The 25583-nt window shown below is 44.3% G+C and overlaps 1 protein-coding gene across 3 annotated transcripts in view; it reads right to left on the reverse strand.

Moving 5' to 3' along the window:
- The window catches only part of ANKRD6 (ankyrin repeat domain 6), a 217670-nt gene extending 201001 nt beyond the window's left edge, over positions 1 to 16669 (reverse strand). For all 3 annotated transcript variants that reach the window (XM_060168181.1, XM_060168182.1, XM_060168180.1), the window contains exon 1: positions 16531 to 16669. The gene's annotated coding sequence lies outside the window, so the exon portion shown is untranslated. The remainder of the gene's footprint in view (positions 1 to 16530) is intronic.
- Between the last annotated feature and the right edge of the window lie 8914 nt (positions 16670 to 25583).

The following is a 25583-nucleotide window of genomic DNA, read 5'->3' on the forward strand; positions in this document are numbered from 1 at the left end:
AGTACTATAACACAGAATTTTTCCCTTCACTTAAATACCCTAATAGCCTCTGACATTGCTTTTTTCATACAAAATCCAGGACCTCCCTGGCGGTCGAGTTGTTAAGACTCCTCGATTCCACTGCAGGGACCACGGGTTCTTTCCCTGGTTGGGGAACTAAAGATCCTGCATGCTGTGTGATACGGCCAAAAAGAAAAAAGAAAAAAGTCCATCATAGCTTCTGTCTGTTTACTGATTTGGGGAATATGTTTTCTCTCCACTATATACACAGCTTTCATTAACACTAACAAGAAGCACGCCTTGTACACCTGAGACATTAACATCCATCCTATTTAGTTGGCTGGTAAATTCAAAGCAAATACTACGTCTCTTAAGATTTACTCTCTTACCCTCAAAGTTAATGTCTCTGACATTAAGGGAATTCCAAAGGCTGGGGAGAGAAGGACATAATAAGAAACAGCACGGAAGTCTTGGGGCAAAATCTGGTACAATATTTCATGTTCTACTTTTAGACACAAAAACATGGTCACTTTTAACACAGTCAATTATAAGCACAGTGTTAGTGTTCTTGAGTCTTTAAATACCAAGGGAAGAATATAAATTTGTGAATTTAGGATTTAAAAGGACAGAAATGCACTGAGCATCAAGACAATTAGTTTTTGGTATATCAAAATAATCCGTTTTTAAAGACAGAAGCCTTATTTTTTTCAAAATGGCCTTTTCTCAAGGGTTTAGTAATAGGAAGGAAAGAAATTCTGGTGTCTAGAGATAAATTAGATCTGTTGCATATTTTGCAGGGAAGAAAAGGAATGATCTAAAGCTATCATTTTAATAAAAATAGAAGATGGCTGTTTATTTAGCAACCTCTTGAGAACATGTTCCCTGATGGTATTCCTAACTTCCCAGCAATGCTGGGCTCCCTTAAATGAATGATTAGTAATTCTAATCATATATTAAATATCCTGGGTCTAAGGGAACTCATTATTGAAAGGAATCCTTTGATAATCTTACATAGGATTCTTTAAATCCTTATTAGCATATGCTTTTGAAATCAGTTTCCCAAGACATCTCCCAACAGGAGGGTATCTAATTAGCTGTTAAGTCCTTCATTGGATGATAAAGTGTTTACTTTACTTACATTTCAGAGTACAAAATACCCTGGCTTACATCCAATCAAACACCCAGCTTTATTTCAGCAGGGCAGCAAAGACGGAAATGTTTAAAGGCCCCTGAACCTCAACTTTAACACTGCTTTTAAACAGCAACACAGCTCCACTCGTAGTAAGTACTGAAAGAGTGAGGTTCTTTGATTCTTCCTTCAAGTTTTTATTTTTCTGGTTTTTGTTTTTGGACTTTTTTTTTGGCGGTGGGGGGGGGTCTCACTTTTTTCCATATTGTATTAAAACCCAACAGGTGCCAGGGGATTTTGCCATTATTCATTACTGGCTTTGCAGCTCTTTACTCAGTTTTTGAATAGCAAATAGAGGAAAACAAAGGCTTCAGTGAGCAAACCGTTCATTAAGTATCACAAAACCTAGGGTAATACATTCTGGAGATTAAGGAAATTACAAACCATTAAATCAGCATCCGTTCTTAAAGCACCTATAAAGCACCTGGACTTAGGTCCTTCCTCTCATGGTAACTTCTTCTGCTATAAACTTTTATCTTGATTTTTAAAAAGAGACAGCTACCCCAGGGCTATACTGCTAATTTTAGCTTTAATTTGTTCCCTCTTAGCATCAAGAGGCATACAGAGCTGCAACTGTAAACCAATCACTTTCTCTGAAGCCCCAGTGCCAACTTCCCTATCATTATTTCTATTTGAAAGCAAAGCAGCAGATGGCTGTATAGGTGCAGTCAGGCAGTCAATGATTTGATTTATACGATAAGCCCACTGCCGGGTCTCTCTGCACATGTTCAGAATGCTGATGACTAACGCCGCTGGGCAGTCTTTGGTTCCAAGCTCTCCTATATAGTAGGCAAGGCTTCAATCCTGGCTGAGTCAAGAAGCATATCTGGAGCTGTCAGAGAAACTATTTCTAGGGACCCAAAGTCAAGTTGCCACAAGGGTCTGAGTTACTTGAAGTCCAGGCCACCTGCATCAGAATCTGGGGTGCCTGTTACACGTGCATCTTCCCAGACCTGATGAATCAGGACCTAGGGAATGAGGGTGGGCATCTTTGAATTTTAATAGAGTTCCCAGATGATTCTTGGATTGGTCTAAGGAAGCCTACTGGAAGACAGACTGGCAGATAGCTAACTAGAAGATCAACTGAGTAACTTGCCCAAGATCACTTAAAGTCTACTTTAACTACCTCGATAGGTAGGTTTTACTAGCCTCACTATGATGGCGAACTGTGGGCCAGAGATTAAGTAAATCCTAAGTAGGAGCAGAGTTACCGCAAACCAAGTTATACTAATTTTAAGGGATTAAGGGTCTAGTGAAAGGGTTAGCAAACTTTCCATAAAGGGATACTAAATAAATACATGAGGTGTTGTGGGCCATATGGTCTCTGGGACAGTTACTCAACTCTGCCAGTACAGTGTGAAAGCAACCATGGGCGGTATGTAAATCAATGAGTATGGCTGTGTTCTAACAAAACTTTACAAAACAGGCAGTGGGCTAGACTTGGCCCATGGCTATAATTTGCTGACCTTTGGTCTAGTGCATCTTTAATTCCAACATGGGCACCATAAAATGTAACTTTAAAATAAATAAATTAGGACTTAAAAGATGGTAAATATTCATTATTGGGACCTCTTCCTTAGGTGGAACAGCCCAGTCTCAACTAGTAATGGGTAAATGAAACACTACTACAGGCTGACCTCGAAGACATTGTGGATTTGGTTCCAGACCACTGCAATAAAGTGAATACTGCAATAAGCAAGTCATACGAGTGTCTTGGTTTCCCAGTGCATATAAAAGTTATATTTACACTATAATGTAGTCTATTTAGTGTGTAATAGCATTATGTCTTAAAAATGTACATACCTTAATTTTAAAATATTTTATTGCCAAAATATGCTTATCATTGTCCGAGCCTTCAGTGAGTCATAATCTTTTTGCAATAGTAACATCAAAGATCACTGAACACAGATCATCATAACAAATATACTAATAATGAAAAAGGTTGAAATATTGCAAGAATTACCAAAACGTGACACAGAGACACAAAGTGAGCAAATGCCATTGGAAAAATGGTGTCGATGGACTTGCTCAATACAGGGTGGCCACAAACCTTCAGTTTGTGAAAAACACAGTATCTGTGAAGCACAATAAAGCAAAGCACAGTAAAGCGAAGAGCAATAAAACAAGATATGCCTGTATAGTTAGTGTAACTACTAAAGTTGTGGACCACTTTCTCCATGACTCCAGCTAAGTACTGGGATCCTTCACACTCGATATTCTCCATTTCTAGCTGTCGGCTGCTGAATATAGCCAAATGGCACCCTCCTAGGCACAAAATGGCTTCAAGCAAATAAGATAAACAGATCCAAATCTTACAACATTAATTTCCCTTAAGAGCAAATAAGTAGGGCTTCCCTGGTGGTGCCATGGTTAAGAATCCACCTGCCAGTGCAGGGGACACGGGTTCGAGCCCTGGTCCAGGAGGATCCCACATGCCATGGAACAACTAAGCCTGTGTGCCACAACTACTGAGCCCGCGCACCTAGAGCCCGTGCTCTGCAACAAGAGAAGCCACCGCAACGAGAAGCCGGCACCGCAACGAAGAGTCGACTTCGCTCACCACAACTAGAGAAAGCCCGCACGCAGCAACGAAGACCCAACGCAGCCAAAAATAAATAATTTTTTTAAAAAATTAAGATCTTTAAAGAGCAAATAAAAGCGACACATACATTTATGATTGTGTAATACATCCCATGGTGAAGACTGCTTTTGTTTTTTTTTGAAGAAGAAGAAGAAAATTTTCATACTTGCCTATTGCCAGCAGCTGGAACTAGTTTATTTTGGGGTTTTTTTGGGTTTTTTTGTGGTACGCGGGCCTCTCACTGTTGTGGCCTCTCCCATTGCGGAGCACAGGCTCCGGACGCACAGGCTCAGCGGCCATGGCTCACGGGCCCAGCCGCTCCGCGGCATGTGGGATCTTCCTGGACCGGGGCACGAACCTGTGTCCCCTGCATCGGCAGGCAGACTCTCAACCACTGCGCCACCAGGGAAGCCCTGGAAGTAGTTTTAAATTACTAGGAGAATGAACCCAATAAGAGATGCATATTCTTGTTCTTTGCTAATCTTCCTCTTTGCTAATGTTCCATCTTTCTCAAATGTACAATTCTCTAGGGGGTTGGGTGACTGAATAAATAAAATATACTTCATTCCCTAATAAATGTATAAAACTAGATAGCTTAATCCCATTTTTATTTGCTCAACAATTATGACAAAATTGTTTCCCATATGAAGGTCTCATCCACACTTTACACTACAAAGACATAGCACTTGCTGTTTGGAAAGTGAGAAATAAATAATATGAAGGCAGTTACACTGAACTGACCGGTTAAAAGACTAGCATATTAATATAAAAGATGGCTACTTATCCACCAAAGAGTTCTGTTCCCCTTCTAAAGTAAATGATTATTGGGAATTCCCTGGTGGTCCAGTGACCAGGACTCAGTGGCCCTGGGTTCAATCCGTGATCGAGGAACTAAGATCCCGGAATCTGCATGTGCAGCCAAAAAATAAAAAATTAAATAAATAAATAAAGTAAATGATTATTGCTCAGAAGCAGGTGTCTGGCCAGGCGCTATATTTCCCAGTCCCCATAAATTGAGGTGGGGCTCTGAGCTGCTTCTGGCCAATGGAATGTGAGCAGAAGTGATGTTTTCACTTGCTGGTGAGGGTAGTTAATCTGGTTGCGTTTTTCATACTCTCTTCCCATTTGTAGGGACATGAGAAACCACATGTTGAAAATGATGGTATAACGGGATGGAAGGAGCCTTTATCTCAGAGTCACTTGCAGAAGAGCTAACCAGGAGAGCTGCTCAACCAGGAATAACCTATTTGGACTTCAGGTGAGCTGGAAATAAACTTTTACTGGATTAAGCTACTGAGATTTGGAGGTGTTTGTTACAGCAGTTAGCCTACCCTAACAGAATATATTTTGAGGTGGATAAATGAGTCAAGTCATAATTTACTGAAGGGTTTCTAAGATGAATGCAAGTATTGAAGAATCACATGTATAAGAAAAACTTGAAAGTTACAGTTTTTCCCATTTATGCAATCCATTCATATGACTTAAAAACCAGTCTGAATGACTAGAGAGTTCTATTTATAAATAAATTCTGATACTAACATCTTTTATAACAATACATCATTGCAATAGCTCACCTAAATCACTGGATACTCCACAAGGTAGAATGTATTGTATGATATATTTATAATACATTTAAAACATAAAGTGTAAGTCAGAAGACAATCTGAAAATTAAATTTGCATTCCCCAAGGCAGAATCTACTGAACTTCAGTCATTCAGGACCACTTCATGAGTTTTCCAGAGCTGTATCTCAAGTATTATTTTCTTCCTATTTTTCTGGAGCCTAAAGAGGTTAGGGACAGAAATGGCAGTTGTGAGGCTGAGTCCTGCACACACTCTAGTTCCACATCTGCCCACTAGGGACTCCAAGATAGTTTGCTGTGGGGCTCCTCTGGCCCTTGAGGAATGGATCCTGGAGTTTGTAGGACATAGGAGAGAATGGCGGGAGGCTCTGAGGGAAAAGAATTGTTCAGGCTTCTCTCAGGTTTAAACAGAAAGAAAGCCTCTGGAGGCTGGTAAGGGGAAAGATATACCAGAAAACTGAAAGGGGCTAAGACACCCAAGTGAAAGAGCCTGTTATTATGCAGTGGGTAGAGCTCTGTAAACAACATTTTCTTGCATTGCTTACTAACCATTTTTGGGTTAGGGAACCATGTGAGAATACAACAAAAGCTATGGAATGTCTTCCCTCTCATATATACAAATGAGCATTCACTTAAATACTTACACCTAAATTCTGGGAGCTCTTAGAGCATCTGTAGCCCATCAATGAACCTCAGGTTAAGAATCCCTATTTCAAAGTAAGTCAGACAGAGAAAGACAAATATCATATTTATATGATTATATGTGGAATCTAAAAAAGGAGTACAAATGAACTTACCTACAAAACAGAAATAGAGTTACAGATGTAGAAAGCAAACTTATGGGGACTTTCCTGGTGGTCCAGTGGCTAAGACTCCGTGCTCCCAGTGCAGGGGGGCCTGGGTTCGATCCCTGGTGAGGGAACTATATCCCACATGCCACAACTAAGAGTTCGTGTGCCGCAACTAAGACCCAGCACAGTCAAATAAATAAATAAATATTAAATAAATAAATAATATAATGCCTTTTTAAAAAAAAGAAAAAAAACTTATGTTACCGGGGGTAAGGGGGGGAGGGATAGATTGGAAAATTGGAATTGACATATACACACTACTATATATAAAATAGATAACTAATAAGGACCTACTATATAGCACAGGCAACTCTACTCAGTACTCTGTAATGGCCTATATGGGAATAGAATCTAAAAAAGAGTGGATATGTGGATATGTATAACTGATTCACCTTGCTGTACACCTAAAACTAACACAACATTGTAAATCAACTATACTCTAATAAAATTTTTTTTTTAAATCAAGCATGTTTTCAGAAACATCAAAACAACAACAACAACAAAAAGAATCCCTATTTTAGTAGGAGATTTCATAGCTGCTCCTCAGGTTGATATAGGAACCTACTAATAAATAATGCAGGCTCTTCCCTATACAAGAGAGAACACGCTCTTTCTCGCATCTCTTCTCCTATGTCTGGCGATAAGGAGGAAGAGGAAACAGAGGTAATGTCACTCCTTGGCCTTTCTGGCCATCTGCACTGCTCTTAACCTCTAGGCCTTGGTACAGTCCAGCAGTGGGGCCCCATCAATGGGATTTTTTTTTTAATTACTTTTTTAAACTTTATTTTGAAACAACATTAGTCTCACATAGAAGTTGCAAAAATAGTCCATGAACCTCAAAGGTATTAAGAGTAAGTAAAATAAGCCAGTCACAAAAGAACAAATATTGTATGATTCCACTTACAGGAGGCATCTAGAATCAAACTGACAGAAAAAGAAAGTAGAAGAGTGGTTACCAGGGGCCTGAGGGAGATGGGATTGGGGAGTTATCGTTTTAACGGGTACAGAGTTTCAGTTTAGGATGATGAAAAAGCTCTGGAGACTGACAGTGGTGATGGTTACAAAACAATGTGAATGTGATTAATGCCACTGAACTGCATACTTAAAAAATTATTGAAATGGTAAATTTTATGTTGTGTATATTTTATCACAATAAAAAAATAATACAGAGAGTTCCTGTGTACCCTATCTCTCAATGGTAATATCTTACATAACCATAGTACAATTATCAAAACAAGGAAACTGGCACTGGTATAATACTATTAAGTAAACTTACAGAACTTATTTGGATTTCACTTTTTCCATGGGCTCAGTGTGTGTGTGTGTGTGTGTGTGTGTGTGTGTGTGTGTGTGTGTAGTTCTATGAATTTTATCACATTCATGGATTCATGTAACTACCACCACAGTCAGAGTACAAAACTGTTTCAAATCCCCATTTTACAGACTAGGAAACTGAGGCATAATGAGGTTAAGTAAACCGTCAAAAATGTTACAACCAGGTCTTCCTCGGTGGTGCAGTGGTTGAGAATCCGCCTGCCGATGCAGGGGACACGGGTTCGTGCCCCGGTCCGAGAGGATCCCACATGCCGTGGAGCGGCTGGGCCCGTGAGCCATGGCCGCTGAACCTGCGCATCCGGAGCCTGCGCTCCACAACGGGAGTGGCCACAACAGTGAGAGGCCCGCGTACCGCAAAAAAAAAAAAAAAAAAAACCAAGTCTGCTCTTTGGTACTTGAATATTTTATACTACATATGGCATAATATAAAACATTATATAGTGCACCTCAACATTCTACCTAAATTGGGTCAAATTCAGAATTCCAGCTGAGACTTACAGTTCACTTGGTATTTTCTAGATAGAAAGTTTGTTTAAAAACTGGCACTAGGGACTTCCCTGGTGGTGCAGTGGTAAAGAATCCACCTGCCAATGCAGGGGACATGGGTTCGAGCCCTGGTCTGGGAAGATCCCACATTCTGTGGAACAACTAAGCCAGTGTGCCACAACTACTGAGCCTGCGCTCTAGAGCCTGCGAGCCACAACTACTGAGCCCGCATGCCACAACTACTGAAGCCCACGCGCCTAGACCCCATGCTCCGCAACAAGAGAAGCCACTGCAATGAGAAGCCCGCACACCACAACGAAGACCCAACGCAGCCAAAAATAACTTAATTAATTTAAAAACAAAAAACTGGCATGAGACATGTTATCCCTTCCAAAGAAAGAGAAATAACTTTTAGTTTTGTGAAAAATCTGAACTGAAAATTTCCAAGTCAAATTGTTCATGATTTATTTTCATCCTCAATAATAAATTCAAATCACTACCATCTAACCATAATAAAATAGGTTCATCTCAGGCTTCCCTGGCAGCGCAGTGGTTAAGAATCTGCCTGCCAGTGCAGGGGACACGTGTTCAAGCCCTGGTCTGGGAAGATCCCACATGCCACGGAGCAACTAAGCCCACACGCCACAACTACTGAGCCTGCACTCTATAGAGCCTGCAAGCCATAACTACTGAGCCCGCGTGCTACAACTACTGAAGCCTGCGTGCCTAGAGCCCATGCTCCGTGACAAGAGAAGCCACCGCAATGAGAAGCTCACACACTGCAACGAAGAGTAGTCCCCGCTCGCCGCAACTAGAGGAAGCTTGTACGCAGCAACAAAGACCCAACACAGCCAAATATAAATAAATAAAAAATAAATAAAATTTTAAAAAAAATAGGTCCAATCTCATGTCGTTACATTTTCACCTCTCATTAAGCAAATATTTTAGTTACTTGAACATCTAAATAGTTCTATTATGGGAACAAAGTATTTTTTTAGTACATTTGATTAATAATGAATTTTCTTGTGTAATTTTTTAAACTTTTTAACTAATTTATTTTTCTGATTATAAACTAAATATATGTTCATTGTAAGAAGGCTTAAAATTTCCGTAAAGATGCAGAGAGGGAAAAACACCCATGCTCCTAAAACTCACCACCTAGAGGCAATCTCCTAGTATATCAGATTCCCCTGGGACTTTCCTAGAGTTAGAATAAAATGCTGACATTTTTAAAAACTGAAAACTCTAATTTACTGAAAAAAGAATATAAATTTTCTGACCTTGGAATCAGGTTTTAGAATAAGATGGTACTTTGGGTTTATATTCTAAAATGTGAATACACGCATACATAGTCTGAAAGGACTCTACACAGTAAGCTATTGATGTTCATAATAAAAGGAAGTCATCAGGTTACATGAGGTTAACAATCTCATTAGCTCTCTTTGGCTCACAGACCATCAGGTTGATTCAAGGGCACCGATCTTTAGAAGTGAGGAAAAAAAAGAGTGTTGCTTTTACACTGTGAATATGAATGATTTCACAAAACCATACCTTTTAAAAAATAATATTTTGGTCTAGTCCTCTTAGTGAAGAGAAAACTGAGGCTCTGAGATATTTTCTAGAGCTCCACCGCAAGCTGGTGGCCAGGACTACACTACGTTTCCTAATGTCCATCCAATGTCCTTCCATCCTCCTCAAGGACCCCGGATGTGCCCCTCCATCCAACCCAACAAGACGATGGAGAACAGGGCTCCTAGAGCTAATGTGGAAAAGGTCACAACCTTGAAAGAACTAAGTTCTGTTTTCACCTCTTATCTACTTAATATCTGTAAGGAAAACTGACCTTATTCTTTTGCATTTATTCCTTTTACAAACATTTCTCAAAGCATATGTCCTTTACAAAAACAAAAATAAACCAAAAAAAAAAAAAAAAGCCTTGGTGATTCCTGTTTAGCTATTAATACTAGTTTACTTCGAACTACTTCTCCATTCTTAGTTACTATCTGCTGATATCTATCTCCATTAAATTCACCTTTTTTTATTTTTTTATAAATTCATTTATTTATTTAATTTTTGGCTGAGTTGGGTCTTTGTTGCTGCATGCAGGCTTTCTCTAGTTGCGGCGAGCGGGGGCTACTCTTTGTTGCGGTGCGAGGGCTTCTCATTGCAGTGGCTCCTCTTGTTGCGGAGCACGGGCTCTAGGCGCACAGGATTCAGTAGTTGTGGCGCACAGGCTTAGCTGCTCCACGGCATGTGGAATCTTCCCAACCCAGGTCTCGAACCCATGTCTCCTGCATTGCCAGGCGGATTCTTAACCACTGCGCCACCAGGGAAGTCCCAAATCCACCTTTTTTAAAAGAATGCTTTTTACTATCATGGACAGAAATATTTCCCATAATCTCCATTCTGGAACTGAAGACAAATCAGTGATGTAAATGAAATTAAGTCCATTCAGCTACCAATAAACTTCCAAATTTAAATTAAATCTTTTCCTCCTTACATACCCTTTCCTAGTTTTACATGAAGATATTAAAAGTCAAGCAGTTCCCAGATGGTCAACAGACACATGAAAAGATGCCAATATTGCTAATCATCAGGGAAATGCAAATCAAAACCACAATGAGACATCACCTCACACCTGTCAGCATGACTATCATCAAAAAGAACACAAATAACAAATGCTGGAGAGGGTGTGGAGAAAAAGGAACCCTCTTGCATTGTTGGTGGGAATGAAAACTGGTGCAGCCACTATGGAAGACAATATGGGGGTTTCTCAAAAAGCTAAATATAGAACTACCACATGACCCAGCAATTCCACTCCTGGGTAAATATCTGAAAAAAACAAAAACACTAACTCGAAAAGATACATGCACCCCCGTGTTCACAGCAGCATTATTTACAATTGCCAAGATATGGAAGCAACCTAAGTGTCCATCAACAGATGAATGGACAGGATTTCCCTGGTGGCGCAGTGGTTGAGAACCCGCCTGCCAATGCAGGGGACACGGGTTCAAGCCCTGTCCAGGAAGATCCCACATGCCACAGAGCAACTAAGCCCGTGTGCCACAACTACTAAGCCTGTGGTCTAGAGCCCGCGTGCCACAACTACTGAGCCAGCGCGCCTAGAGCCCGTGCTCTGCAACAAGAGAAGCCACCGCAATGAGAAGCCCGCGCACTGCAATGAAGAGTAGCCCCCGCTCGCCACAACTAGAGAAAGCCTGCACGCAGCAACAAAGACCCAACACAGTCCAAAATAAATAAATAAATAAATAAATGTATTAATAAAAACAGATGAATGGATAAAGAAGATGTGGTATATATATACATAAACACACAGGAATATTATTCAGCCATAAAAAAGAATGAATTTTGCCATTTACAGCAACATGGATGGACTTGGAGGGCATTATGCTAAGTGAAATAAGTCAGACAGAGAAAGACAAATACTGTATGGTATCACTTATATGTGGAATCTAAAAAATACAACAAACTAGTGAATACAACAAAAAAAAGGAGACTCACAGATACAGAGAACAAACTAATGGTTACCAGTGGGAAGAGGGAGGGAGGAGGGGCAGTATAGCGGTAGGGGACTAAGAGATACAAACTATTAGGTATAAAAGAAGCTACAAGAACATATTGTACAACATAGAGAATATAGCCAATATTTTATAATAACTAAAAATGGATTACAGCCTTTAAGAAAAAGAGTCAAGCATTTTGCAAAGCACTTTGTGCCTAATATCAGATTCTAATAGTTAAACGGATGCTCAAACTTTCTGACTCTCAATTTTCTTTTAATTAAGAGTTGCAGACAAAAAGTAGAAAGCAATTCATTCTAATCCACATTTTATTATCTACAATGCAGTTTTCTACTTTATACCCTAAAACCATAAGGCGTTGAGTATTATCTATAAAAATATTGAATTACCATGTTGTATACCTGAAACTAATATAATATTGTTAAGTCAGCTATACTTTAGAAAAAAAAGATGTTGAGTGTTAAATATAATCAGCTTAACCCAAGGCAAGATATGAAATTCTTATTTTTTAAGAAAGGAGCAATATGTTAAGTAAAAATAATGCTGATAATTTATAGATGGGCATGAAATGGAAAAAATGGAATTATCAGTTCAGAAGAATCAAATACTTTCTCACACACAAACATATATCCAAATTTTATAGAGGGAGAAAAAAACCCTCAACATTATAAACCAAAACAAACAGAAAAAAATTTTATGTCAATTTGGAAGCATCACCTATGGTTCTGTATAGGCTTCCCAATGATAAATGACTGAAGAAAGCAACAATAAGAATCTACAACTATGCTAGGGAAACATCACTACTGAGTGTATTCTCACAAATTGTTAAAATATCACCTGGTCCTAGCTTACGCTTGGGATCTGGGCAAGGAATAGGACAAGGGAGGAAAGGTCTATGTTACCTAAAGGCACCGTGACAGCCATCTGTGACATCGCTATCCAAGTCAACCTTTCCTTGGAGGATTAACAAGTACCACTTATTGATAGGAATTATCATGGGATGCTCTACAATTTAATAAAAACTGTTTAATCTGAAAAGATTATCTGCTCTCTGTGCCAAAAGTATATACGGAAATTAAATCCTACTTGAAACATTTCTTGGCCTGTAACCTACATGCAAACTTCCCAAGACTTTGTCTTATGACAAAGTTCAGGCTCAATCCAATCAGTTATAACCTCCTCCCCAAACCAGGGCACATGGTGGCAAATGAAAATGAGTATTCCAAGGATGGTCTGAAAAATCAAAGTGTCACAATGGTACACCAGAGTTTTCTGTTTGAAAATGATAAATCATCCTATAATGTGAACTAATTACCTCATAGTTTATTTGCTAAGGTTGAGATTTCAAGCACTGGCTATTCTTAAATAGGGGCAATGACATACACCTATTACTGGACATTCATTTAGTACTATTTAACAATCATTAAAACAGCTACCATTTCTTGAGACTCCATTATATTCCAGGGCTTTGGTAGATGGTTTTACATACGTTATCTAGTTTAATCCTCTGAATGACCCTTATGAGGAAGGCTCTAGCCACTCCATTTTACGCAGAGGAGAAAACCCAGATGTAGCCCACTGTACCCAGAAGCTTAACCTGGGGCTACTTCAGGCAGACACCTTCCTTAGTAACTGATCTCTCTTGGGAAGGGGGTTTTACCTTAGACCAACAATTCCCCAACTGTGCGCCAAGGCGCTCAGGAACTGTAGAAAATGCACAGGGGAAACGTAGGATTTTTGAAAATTTCAAGGGAAACACAGTGTACTCAATGTGCTGGACACTGAACTTACAGACTGGAGGAGTCCACAGCTTCAACATCAGATCCCATTACATTCCTATCAATGACATCATTTATCTCTGCAAAGCTTGGGTTTTCAGTGGTTGCTGTGATAAAAAGCAAGTGCTGCAGAAAAATTAACGTGGGACAGGAAATGAGATTGGGATCCAATCTGATCCCAAAGTTTGTGTGTGCAGCACACACACACACACATCCTCTTTGTAGCTGTGGTTATTTAAGAATGATATAAATTTTTTTCTCTCAGTTTATGTGCATTCTTTTTTTTCCAAACAGCTTTTGTATGTTGTTAGGCTATAAATACTTATTACGTTATTTCAACCTAACTACTACTAACTACCTAAATCTAGGGACACTGAAAAAATTACTTAGATACTAAGGGGGCCATGAACCAAGTTTAGGAATCTTTGCCTTAACCAAGAAATGTCAGAATGGGTAAGATTCACAGAGGAGACCTGTGATTCAGCCCAAAGGAATAACTTAAGGTCCCTAACACAAATATCATAACCAGAAAAAGAAGAATTTAGGTTAAAACCGTTTTTAAAGGTCACTCTCAGCAGGCTTAATCCTTCAAATCCCATACAATGTCCCCTGGAAAACTGGTATTTTTTTTAAACACTTCTAAAACACATGCACACTAATTACTGTTTTTCCACTTCTTAGAGACTCAAGCAAAGCTTTCAAAATTATAGCCTCCAAGCTATGTTGAAAGAGACTGGCCCTCCCCGACACAGACAGAACACACCCGCAGAACCTGTGCCAAAGGAAACTGGGGGCAGACCCTGACAGCCAGCCTGCCATTCCCAGCACTTTGATACTTTCAGCTTTCTGTGGTTTGCATCTTACTCTCAATATCCTGCTTTTACGTTCTACAGGAATGCTCCAGGTTATTGTGAAAGGCTTGTTTGGAAACTTCCCTTCCACAGAGTTTTTCATGTAAGATATTAAGGTGAAAAGCAAGGGGAAAATAAACACAAAATCCAGACTATCAGTTCCTTGGGGAGAGAGAGAGAAGTAAGTGGAATGCCACAGGGAGGAGTGCTCGGGCCTGCAAGGTTCTGAGGATGCCCTGGTTCTTCAGCTGGGTGATGGGTACCCGGGTGTGCCTTGTGTTCTTCTTCTTTAATTTGTACCTCTCCGTTTGATACTTTCTGAATGTATGATATAGGCCACAGTGGCAGCACCAGAATTTCAATATGCGAGGGCCTTGGGAGTTGAAAGAGTACTTCGTCTCTAAGCAGAGTTGGATCACAAGCCGTCTGCTTTCACTTGGATTATATGCTTACCTGGAGGGGCTCTGGAGAGGCTGATGAGTTTGAGTGGGAAGCTAAGGTTAATTTTTGGTGCCACCACCGAACAAGGAGTCAACAAATTAGCATTTTGTTATCACCCTTGGTTTATACCTCCCAACAACATGCAACCAGTTGTTTTCTGGGCTCTTACTCCTTTACACCCTTCTTCCACTCTCCCCATCTCATTTAGGACCTAGAGAGCAGAAAACTCTTCCAATTTTAATTTATATCCCTAATCAAAAAAAAAAAATTCTTCATTTACCAGATACTAAGCACCTGCTAGGGATGATGAAAGCTAAATATGTATAGTCCAGCACCTACTACAGCAGAACAACAGGCTGCTATTGCCATTTTAAGGATGGGAAACTACGTCAGAGACCATCAGTACACTGTGGGACCACCGTGGACCCAGGGGTGTTTGTGTTCGCTGCCCAAGTGCTTCCCACTTCCATTGGCCTAACAGACATTAGCTCAATGTGAATGAATATCACCATCCAACAGACTCACAAAAAGGATGCTCAACCTTCAAGAGCGCTCTGCCAAGCTTTTCACTTGCATCATTTCACTTAATTTCTACAACCGTACCCCCAGGTTATGTGTCATACACCTAGTTTACAATTCTAAAAACTGAGGTTTAAAGAAGTGGGTTTTCCAATGTCACACACCTAACAAGTGGCATCAAGACTCAGTCTCATGACCCCAAAGGGGATCTCTCAACCACCACTTAAACCATCTCACCATGCTTTAGGGAAAACATTCTTTTTTTTTTCTTTTTGGTCTGTGTTGTGTCTTCGTTGCTGCACGCAGGCTTTCTCTAGTTGCAGCGAGCAGGGGCTGCTCTTCTTTCCAGCGTGCAGACTTCTCACCGCGGTGGCTTCTCTTGTTGCGGAGCACGCAGGCTTCGGTAGTTGTGGCTCACGGGCTCTAGAGCGCAGGCTCAGTAGTTGTGGCACACGGGCTTAGTTGCTCTGCGACATCTGGGATCTTCCTGGAGCAGGGCTCGAACCCGTGTCCCCTGCATTGGCAGGTGGATTCTTAACTACTGCGCCACCAGGTAAGCCCCGGGAAAACATTCTTGACCCGCTCTAGGAAACGGACGCTCCTCTAGGGTCACAAATAAGACTCCACTTCCCCTCCCGCCCCTCAAATCTACCGGAAGCACCACACCGAAATTTCCAAGACAAGTGTCCGGGAGCTGATGTCTGAACTCAAACCAAACAATGTGCTCGCTCCCTTGAGCCCGGGGAGATGCCACTTTCTAACTCTTTACAGAGCTTAAGTCCAGCCAGAGCGGACCTCCCCGGGGTAGGGCAGCCCCACGGTCCGGCGCCTGCAGCCCTCTGTGGTCCTCGAAGGGGTGAGGGAAGGGGTCAGGCTGCTGTCGCGTCCGAGCCGAGCCCGGTCACTCGGAGGCCGGCCCGCAGGCCCAGGGACGGCGGGGGACGCTGGCCACCAGACGGGACCCTCCCTTACGCCCGAAGACGGCCGGCCTCCGCACCCGGTCTGGGACCCCCGCCCCGCCCCCCACTTTCTACAAACTCTTTGAGCTCACTGGAGAAAGAGGAGGGGGACGAGTAAAGACGAGAAAGTTCTCTGCCTCCTCCCACCAAAGTTCTATATTCTAGGGAAGCAACTGAAGGAAAGAGACAAGGGAGGTGCCCCAGGAAGGACCCCCCTCCCACGCCGGCTTCCCCAGAGGCCGCAGAAAAGGGGGCAACGCGCTCTGTCTGGGACTCCTCCCCAAACAGACAGCGACCTGGGGGCGCTCCCACCCGCGACACGGTCCTCCCGGGATGAGAAACCCCCCGAGAGTAGGGGACGCCTGTCCTGGGATGAAGAGGGGTCTCGAAGGGACCCGGCGAGAGCACACGGTACCTTTCTCTCCGCGCCGCTGGGACCGACGCCGGCGACAGCGTGGGGGGCGAGGGGAGACGATGGGCACGGGCTCCCGCTGGCTCCGGCGGGCCCTGGGCCTCGGCGCCGCCCAGCGCCGCCGCCTCCTGCCGCCGCTCGCCGGTCTGCGCTCCCCGCTCCCGCAGGTTACCTGTGGCCGAGCCGCCGCGCCCGCCGCCCGCTCGGCGCCGCGCCCCGCCCCGCCGCGCCCCGCCGCGCCCCGCCGCGCCCGCGCTCCTAGGCTGGGGCCGCAGCGCCCCGCAGCGGCCGGTCAGGGCACGGCAGCGGCCCGAGGGGAGGTGGGGCCTCCAGGGCCCTCGGGCTGGCCTTGGCCTGCAGCCAGCTCCCTGCTGGGCCGCTGCCGCTTCCGCGCCCTCCTGAGAGCCATCCTTATAAAGAGGGAGAGGAGCGGCGGATGCAGTTGGGTGAGGTTTTCCTGGCAGGGGTTGCCAGGAGGTTTGTAGGAGGGAGAGGGGATTCGGGTGGAGAAACCATCCCTCAACCTGTGGCCAAGTGTGTATTTCAATATGTTCGTAGTTCACTTAACCGGGATGTCTCAGAAGCTGAACAACAATGATGAATGATCCAGGCTCATTAGAAAGCTGGAGAAAAGAAAGGAAGACTTTATTCCAAAAAGCTTGTCTGCTAATAGCTTGTCGGAAGCATCCCATACGAAACGGGCAAAAGCATTGAACGTTCCTGCCTCCTATATTCAAATCACACTTTACATACCATTAACTCGGTCTGGTTTTGTCTGTTTTTCACAGTCACTACTTCAGTATCTAGAAGAGTTCCCTGAACATAGCGAACACTCAGTAAGTTATTGTTGAATGAATGTATGAGTAGGACCTCATTCAACCTTTTGAAGAAGCGCGACAGGTATCTGCTCTCTGAACACAGAGAGCTGGAGAGGGAGGTGGGGAAACCTAGAATGGAGTTTCGGTCTTCCCTGAGCTTATTTTGAACCGGATTTTCCTTATCCCCTCTGAAATAGGCCTGGTTTCCAGGGAAAAAGAAACATGATGATCTCCTACTTTTTCTTAAGATATTTGTCTCCCTCTCTCCTTCAGGGAACATTAAGCAGGAGAAATCCAAACAGCCCTATGCATACCAGGAAAGGGTAAGTGCTTGATTTTCCTCCACCACTTCTGAACTTCCCCCAACCCCAAAGGCATAGCTAGGGTTTTACGTGGCAGAGTGTGAAACCTCTCTTCTGAGTATCCTTTGGCTTTCTTCAGATTTGCCCCCATTCCTGTCGGTCCCCATCTAAAGCTGTTAGAACACATTTTCTTTCCGTGCTCATCAGCTCTGGATTTCTCTCCAGGCAGGTCACTGCTGAGTTCTAGGTGAACCCCCAAGGTCAAGGTAAGCACCCATTACCTTTCAACCTGATCATTTCCTTCTTATACTTTTCCAGATTAAAGACTTTTCCTAGCTATAGTCCCTTGAATAAACAACCAAAGCTAGAGTGCTGCATTCCTCCGGGAAGCTTTTATGACATCACCACAAGGTCGAGATGAGATGGAGTTTGAAGTTACATTCATGGGCAGTCAGAGCAATTGCACATTAATCCTGCTGAAAGGAACAGAAGCCAGCCTGTATGACATGTGAATGCTCCTGGGAACTGACAGGTCTGCAGTTGTTCCCGGACATTAGTTAATGGCAATTCCTGGCAGAGGGGCCTCATGAGAGCCAAAGCAGTCAGTGGGTGAGCTGCTTGGAGATCACGCTTGCTTGTCTCCAAGTGGGCACACAGTGTTTGGACACCTAATGAAAGGAGAATCCTAAAGCTCCCTGTATATGAGGGAGGCTCCCAGCCTGCAGTTCCGTTCTGCCTCTCTGTCCACCTCCATCACAGCCAGCCTCATACATCCACCCCACTACTTTCTCCTTCTGCCTCATGAGAAAAATGTTCTACTCTACCAATGACAGCTTTCACTGTTCTATGAGAATATAATCTGCTCCTATTTCCAGCAACATTTCTTTAACGAGTTGACTGCACTAGCTGTCTTTTGCGACATTAGCTGCAGTTGGTCTTTCAGCCCACCATTCTGACTTCCATCCCTTGCTAAGTCTTCCACTCACGAAACCTTACATGTGCCCCTCCGTGATCATACCCTCCTTGTCCTCCAGAGGAAACCACAGTCCGTGATTTTATGTTAATAATTCTCCTATCGAGGGCTTCCCTGGTGGTGCAGTGGTGAAGAATCCGCCTGCCAGTGCAGGAGACACGGGTTCGAGCCCTGGTCTGAGAAGATCCCACATGCTGTGGAGCAACTAAGCCCGTGCACCACAACTACTGAGCCTGCACTCTAGAGCCCACGAGCCACAACTACTGAAGTCCGCATGCCTAGAGGCCGTGCTCCGCAACAAGAGAAGCCACCACAATGAGAAGCCCGTGCACCATAAGGAAGAGTAGCCCCTGCTCGCCACAACCAGAGAAAAAGCCCGCACGCAGCAATGAAGACCCAACGCAGCCAAAAATAAAATAAATAAATAAAATAAAATAATTAAAAAAATAATAATTCTCATCACAAACATATGTAGCCCTAAATACTGTATTGTTCAGTTTTGCCTGGTTTTGAACTTTTCTGTAAGTGGAATCATTCTGCATGATTCCTATGCAACTTGCTTTTTTCACTTAGCATTCTGTTTCTGAGATTCGACTATTCAGTTCCTCTGTCTTTTTTTTTTTTTTTTTTTTTTTTTTTTTGCGGTACGCGGGCCTCTCACTGTTGTGGCCTCTCCCGTTGCGGAGCACAGGCTCCGGACGCGCAGGCTCAGCGGCCATGGCTCACGGGCCCAGCCGCTCCGCAGCATGTGGGATCTTCCTGGACCGGGGCACGAACCCATGTCCCCTGCATTGGCAGGCGGACTCTCAACCACTGCGCCACCAGGGAAGCCCTGTATTTCTCCAATTATAGGTGTGATTGTTCATCTTTTTTTTTTTGCGGTATGCGGGCCTCTCACTGTTGTGGCCTCTCCCGTTGCGGAGCACAGGCTTCTGACGCACAGGCTCAGCGGCCATGGCTCACGGGCCCAGCCGCTCCGCGGCATGTGGGATCTTCCCGGACCGTGGCACGAACCCGTGTCCCCTGCGTCGGCAGGCAGACTCTCAACCACTGCACCACCAGGGAAACCCTGTCTTTTTTCCTATCTTATTATGCAATCAAAGACTTACAGTACACTGTGGAATAGGAGTGATGGTAGTGGGCCGCCTTCTCAGTTCCTGATCTTAAGCTACTGATTATCTGATCTGTCTCCCTCACTCACTTTCAGTTATAAAGATAAAGGGGCCACGTTTATCAGTTAAAATGTGTTTGGCTGCTGGAAAGAGTGTGCTTGACTAGAGTGGTTTAAACACATAAAAAATTATGTAATAAAAATATCTGGGTCTAGGCTCTATTATTCTACCGTACCACCTCAGTACTGGCTTTTGTCTTTGGCTTGACATCTAGGCAGGAGAAAGGGGCAGGCCTTCTCACTGTGTTTATTTTAATTTGAGAACAAATTCTTCACAGCTGCCCCTTAAATCTATTTTTCCTTTCATGTCATTGATCACAACTGGGTCACAAAGGTGAGGGGCTGGTTATCATACCCAGTGTAAACCAATCATGATTCAACCCCACTGAGCCTGGGCTTCCTTCCTCGAGTATGTTGATACTCAAGAACAGTTAAGGATATCAAACTAAGGACAAAGTGGTGGGGGGATTATGACACCAGCAATCTCTGCCTGACTTTGTTTGACTTTGTATTACCTGTGCCTGGCCACATGAGGCACATGGTAGATATATTTGGAAGTTTCTATTCAGCTTTTCCCCCTTTTGTTCAGAGCTGTCTCCCCACTCATGAGGATAGACCTTTGCAGCCACAAGCTGCACCCCCAGCCATAGTGGACTGGGCCATTAATTCAGCATACTTATTGGCACTGGACCACCGTCAAGCTGCCATATTGCACATAAAATACAACGTAAATGGTGCTCCCTAGAACTGTGCTTCATAGAGGCTCTGACCACCGTGTTAGGCACTGAGAACAAAACAATGAGCGCAAGCAATGGTCCTAGAGTCTAGTGGTGAATACAGTCCTCAATCAATATTAAATGATAGCTAAGGTACATGTGCTAAAGGAGTAGCAGTATATGGTCTTATGTAAAATATGATTGGGGCATTAGGAATGGATTACTGGCCTAAACTCAACTAATCAGATTTTCTTGCCTAGGAATCAAAAATAATAATAGCTAAAACTTATATTGTGCTCACCTTGAAAAATGATTTTACATAGTTTAATGGATTTAATTCTTTCTACAACCCTATTGAGGTATATAACATTATAAACAGTTGAGAGATGAGGAACTCAAGGCACAGAGAGGTTAAGTTTCTTGGTCTAGGTCACACAGCTAGTTAGGCTACCCAGGTAGCTTAGTTCCGGAAACTGAGCCCACTATCACTGGGCCTGGAAAGGTGGAGCAGCCATCTCCTGCCATCTGGTGGGGGAAGGACAGAAAGCCAGTTTTCATGCAGAGAGAGAGAGAAGGGAGTGAGAAGTACAGAGAGAAGCAAAACCAAGTTCCCTTTCTAATGAAGCTGTGATTATCTCCTGATATATCCTGAGACACCTTTCCTAGGATCCTCTGAATATGACATAACTTCTGAATTCACCGATAGGTATATGATCCCGTTTCATCCATCCATCCCTCCTTCCCTCCGTCCACTTATAAAGGTTATATGTTGTATCAGCTAGGATACGTTTTACTGCAAAGTTCAGAAAACCCCACCTTCAGTGGTTTAAGTAGAACTTCCCAACTGGTTTGCCACCACTACTTGTGTGCCATAAATGGGTTACTGATATGGCCAAGTTATTGATCCCCTCAGCCTCTGGGACAGCTGGGCAGGGCCTGAGGCGGCCAAAGTCTCTGGGCCAGTCACCTCTGGCTGCAAGCAGCCTGTCCGTTTAGGTCAGTGTGCCGTATAAATATGTGTGCCATGACTGGTCAAGGTAGGGCAGCACTGACTTAAGGAATGGACTTTTAATTTTCTCATGAAATAAGAAGTTTGGGGGGTAGGCTTTTACAGGTTTGAGTACAGTAGTTCAGCAAGGTCATCCAGCGTCTTCCTTCTTTCTATTCTGCCATTTCCAGGACAGGCTTTTAGTCTTAAGGCCTGTTACCTCAAGGCTGCAAGATGGCTTTCCTAACTCCAAGTACCATGTTCTCACACAACTGTGTTCAGAGCAGGAAAGGGTGAGGGTGGGGGGTCAGGGGGCTCTTCTGATACCCTGACATCTTTTATTAGGAAGCAAACCCTTTCCTAGAAGTTCCCCAGCAGGATTCCCCCTATCTTCTTACTGACAAGACGTGAAGGAGTCTCAGAGTTTGAGTACTATCTGACTTTCCCCATTGCTAGTTTGGGAAACAGGAGAAGAGAAGAGGTTTGGGGATGGATGGTAAGTAGCTGACTGAGAGCATCTGCCATGTTTTTAGGTAACATTAAGTGGTATGTATAAGTGACAGTTCCTAGATTTCATTCTTGTAGATTTTTCTTATGGTTTTAAGTATTCTTTATTGAGGTGTAGCTGATTAATAATATTATATTAGTTTCAGGCATACAACATAGTGATTCAAAATTTTTATAGATCATACTCCATTTAAAGTTATTATAAAATATTGGCTGTGTTCCCTGTGCCATACAGTATACCCTTGTAGCTTATTTATTTTATACATAGTAGTTTGTACCTCTTAATCCCCTACCTCTACTTGCCCCTCCCCCCTTTCCTTTCCCCACCGGTAACCACTAGTTTGTTCTCTATATCTGTGAGTCTTTTTCTGTTTTGTTATATTCATTTGTTTTATTTGTTTGCTTGTTTCATTTGTTTTATTTGTTTGCTTGTTTTGTTTTTTCAGATTCCACATATAAGTGATATATAGTATTTGTCTCTGGGTTGATCCTGTTTGGGACTCTCTGTTATTCCTGGACTTGGATGTCTATCTCCCTTCCCAGGTTAGGGAAGTTTTTAGCTCTTTGTATTCAAATATGTTCTCCCTCCTTTCTCTCTCTCTCCTCCTTCTGGGACCCCTGTAATGCAAATGTTAGTACACTTGATATTGTACCAGAAGTCTCTTAAATTGTCCTCATTTCTTTTTATTCTTTTTTCTTTTTTCTGTTCAGCTTCAATGATTTCCATTACTCTATCTTCCAGCTCACTGATCTGTTCCTCTGTGTCATCTAAACTACTGTTGATTCCTTCTAATGTATTTTTCATTTCAGTTATTGTATATTTTGTCTCTGTTTGGTTCTTCTTTATATTTTCTAACTCTTTGTTAAGAAATTTCTAACTTCTCACTCCGTTCATCCATTCTCCTCCCAAGTTCTTTGATCATCTTTATCATCATTACCTTGAACTCTTTCTCAGGTAGATTGCCCCTCTCCACTTCACTTATTTCTCCTCCTGGGGTTTTAGCCTATTCCTTCATTTGGAACACGTTCCTCTGTTATCTCATTTTTCCTAGTTTGCTCTTTTTATTTCTATGTATCTGCTAGGTTGATTTTGTTTCCTGACCTTGGAGAATTGGCCTTGTGAGGAGATGTCCTAGGCGCCCTGGCAGTGCACTCCCCTCTGGCCACCAGAGCTATATGCTCTAGGGATGCCCCCATGTGGGCAACATGCGTCCTTCTGTTGTGGCGAGCTGATTACTTTGGGCAGTCTGGTAGGCGTGGCTGGGCCTCAGTCTGCTTGGTTGCCAGGCCCTGCCTTGTGCAGAGGCTGCCGGCCACTGGTTGGTGGGGCTGGGTCATGAGGTGGCTGGCGGCGCAACCCTAGTGGGTCTTGGGTCTAGTGCTGGCTCATTGGTGGGTTCTGGGGTGGGTGCTCGTGGGGCTGAAATTTCTGGATTTGGTGTTGGCCTTCTGGTGGGTCGGGCCAGTTCCTGACACGGCTGGCTGCAGGTGCTGGGCTTTCCCAAAGTTGGTACTGGCCCACCAGTAAGTGGGCCTGGATCCTGGAGTGGCTGGCTAAGGAGTCCAAGGTATCTCAGAGCTGGTATTGGCCTGATGGTGGGTGAGCCCAGGGCCCTGGGGGCCCCAGGGCTAGTGCAAGCTCACTGTTGGGCGGAACCAGTTCCCAGGTATTCTGGCTGCAGGGCCCTGGGGGTCCCAAAGCTGGTGTCAGCCCACTGGTGGGTGGTGCTAGATCCCAGGGCCACTGGCTGAGGGCCCCAAGGTGAGCGAGAGTTGGAGTTGGCCTGGTGGTGTGCAAGGCTTGAGCCTTGGTATCCTGGAGCTGGTGCTGGCCTGCTGGTGTGTTGGTTGAGTCCTGACAAGGCAGGCTGTGGGATTGTGGGACTAGGGCTGATGTCCACACATAGGTGGATGGGTTTGGGGTCCAGGAGATCCCAGGGCTGGTTCTCACCTACTGGTGGGTGAAGCTGGGTCCTGGGACTAGTGCCAGCCCACTGGTGGGCAGAGCCAGGTCCTGGGGTCTCTACCTGCAGGGTTCAGGGGTCCCAGAGCTGGTGTCGGACTGCTGGTAGGCTGAGCTGGGGCCTAACAGGTCCTAGAGCTGGTGCTGTCCTGCTGGTGGGTTGGCTGGGTCCTGCCATGGCAAGTTACAGGGCTCTGGTGGTCCTGGAGCTTGTGTCTGTCCACCAGTGGGGGAAGCTGGGTCTCGGAATCTCTGGCTGCAGGGCCCTGAGAGTCCCAGGCCTAGTGCCTGTGCCCTGGTGGGTAGGGCCAAGTCCTGGGTCCTCTGTTGGACACGGCCATGTCCAAGGGCAGCTGTGGGCTCAGGGGCTCTTAAGGAAGCCTGCCTGCTGGTAGGTAGTTGCTGGGCCTAAGGCATCCCAATACTGGTGCCTGCAGTCTAGTGGATGGGGGTAGGGCTGGGTCCCAAGGCTAATACACTAGAGGGAGGATTCCAAAATTTTTTGCTAGCACCAGCATCCATGTGGTAGAATGAGCTCCTAAAAATGGCTGCCGCCAGTGTCTGTGTTTCCAGGGTGAGCTCCAATTGCCTCCTGCCTCTCTGGGAGACTCTCCAAGATCAGCAGGTGGGTCTGACCCAAGCTCCTTTCCGATTACTGCTTCTGCCCTGGGTCCCAGAGCAGGTGAGATTTTATGTGCGCCCTTTGAGAGTGGAGTCTCTATTTCCCACAGCCCTCTGGGTCTCCCGAAAGTAAGCACCACTGGGGACTTCCCTGGCAGTTCAGTGGTTAAGACTCTGCACTTCCAATGCAGGGGGCGTGGGTTCAATCCCTGGTTGGGGAACTAAGATCCCACATAGCATGTGGTGCACCCCCAAAAAAATTTTTTTTAAAGTAAGCACCCCTGGCCTTCAAAGCCAGACTTTCTGGGGACTCAACTTCCCCGTGCAGGACTCTCGGGCTGGGGAGCCTGATGTGGGGTTCATACCCCTCACTCCTTGAGAGCCTCTGCAATTGTAATGATTCTTCCATTTGCGGGTTGCCCACCCAGGGATATGGGTCCTGACTGTGCCGCAACTCCTCTCCCCCTGTCTTGTTGTGGTTCCTTCTTTATATCTTTAGTTATAGAAGGTCTTTTCTGGTAGGTTCTGGTCTTTATCAGCAACCGTATCTCTGTGAATAGTTGTAATTTTGGTGTGCCCGTGAGAGCAGGTGAGCTCAGGGCCTTCCTACTCTACCATCTTGGGAACTCTCTCATTCTTGTGGATTTTTTTTTTTTTTTGCGGTACGCGGGCCTCTTACTGCTGTGGCCTCTTCCGTTGCAGAGCACAGTATCCGGACGCGCAGGCTCAGCGGCCATGGCTCACGGGCCCAGCCGCTCCGCGGCATGTGGGATCTTCCCGGACCGGGGCACGAACCCGTGTCCCCTGCATCGGCAGGCGGACTCTCAACCACTGCGCCACCAGGGAAGCCCTTGTGGATTTTTAATAAGGTCATTTGTCTTGGAGAATCTGCTTTTTTGTATCACTGAAGTTAGTGTAACCCTCCCAGCCAAGGCAGGGGTTGCCAAGTCCAAACTGATCTACAGATGTGGAGCTGTTAGTACCTCTGTTTGGCCGA

This window comes from Lagenorhynchus albirostris, chromosome 12 (genome assembly GCF_949774975.1).
Source record: "Lagenorhynchus albirostris chromosome 12, mLagAlb1.1, whole genome shotgun sequence".
In the NCBI taxonomy this organism is placed as follows: Eukaryota; Metazoa; Chordata; class Mammalia; order Artiodactyla; family Delphinidae; genus Lagenorhynchus; species Lagenorhynchus albirostris.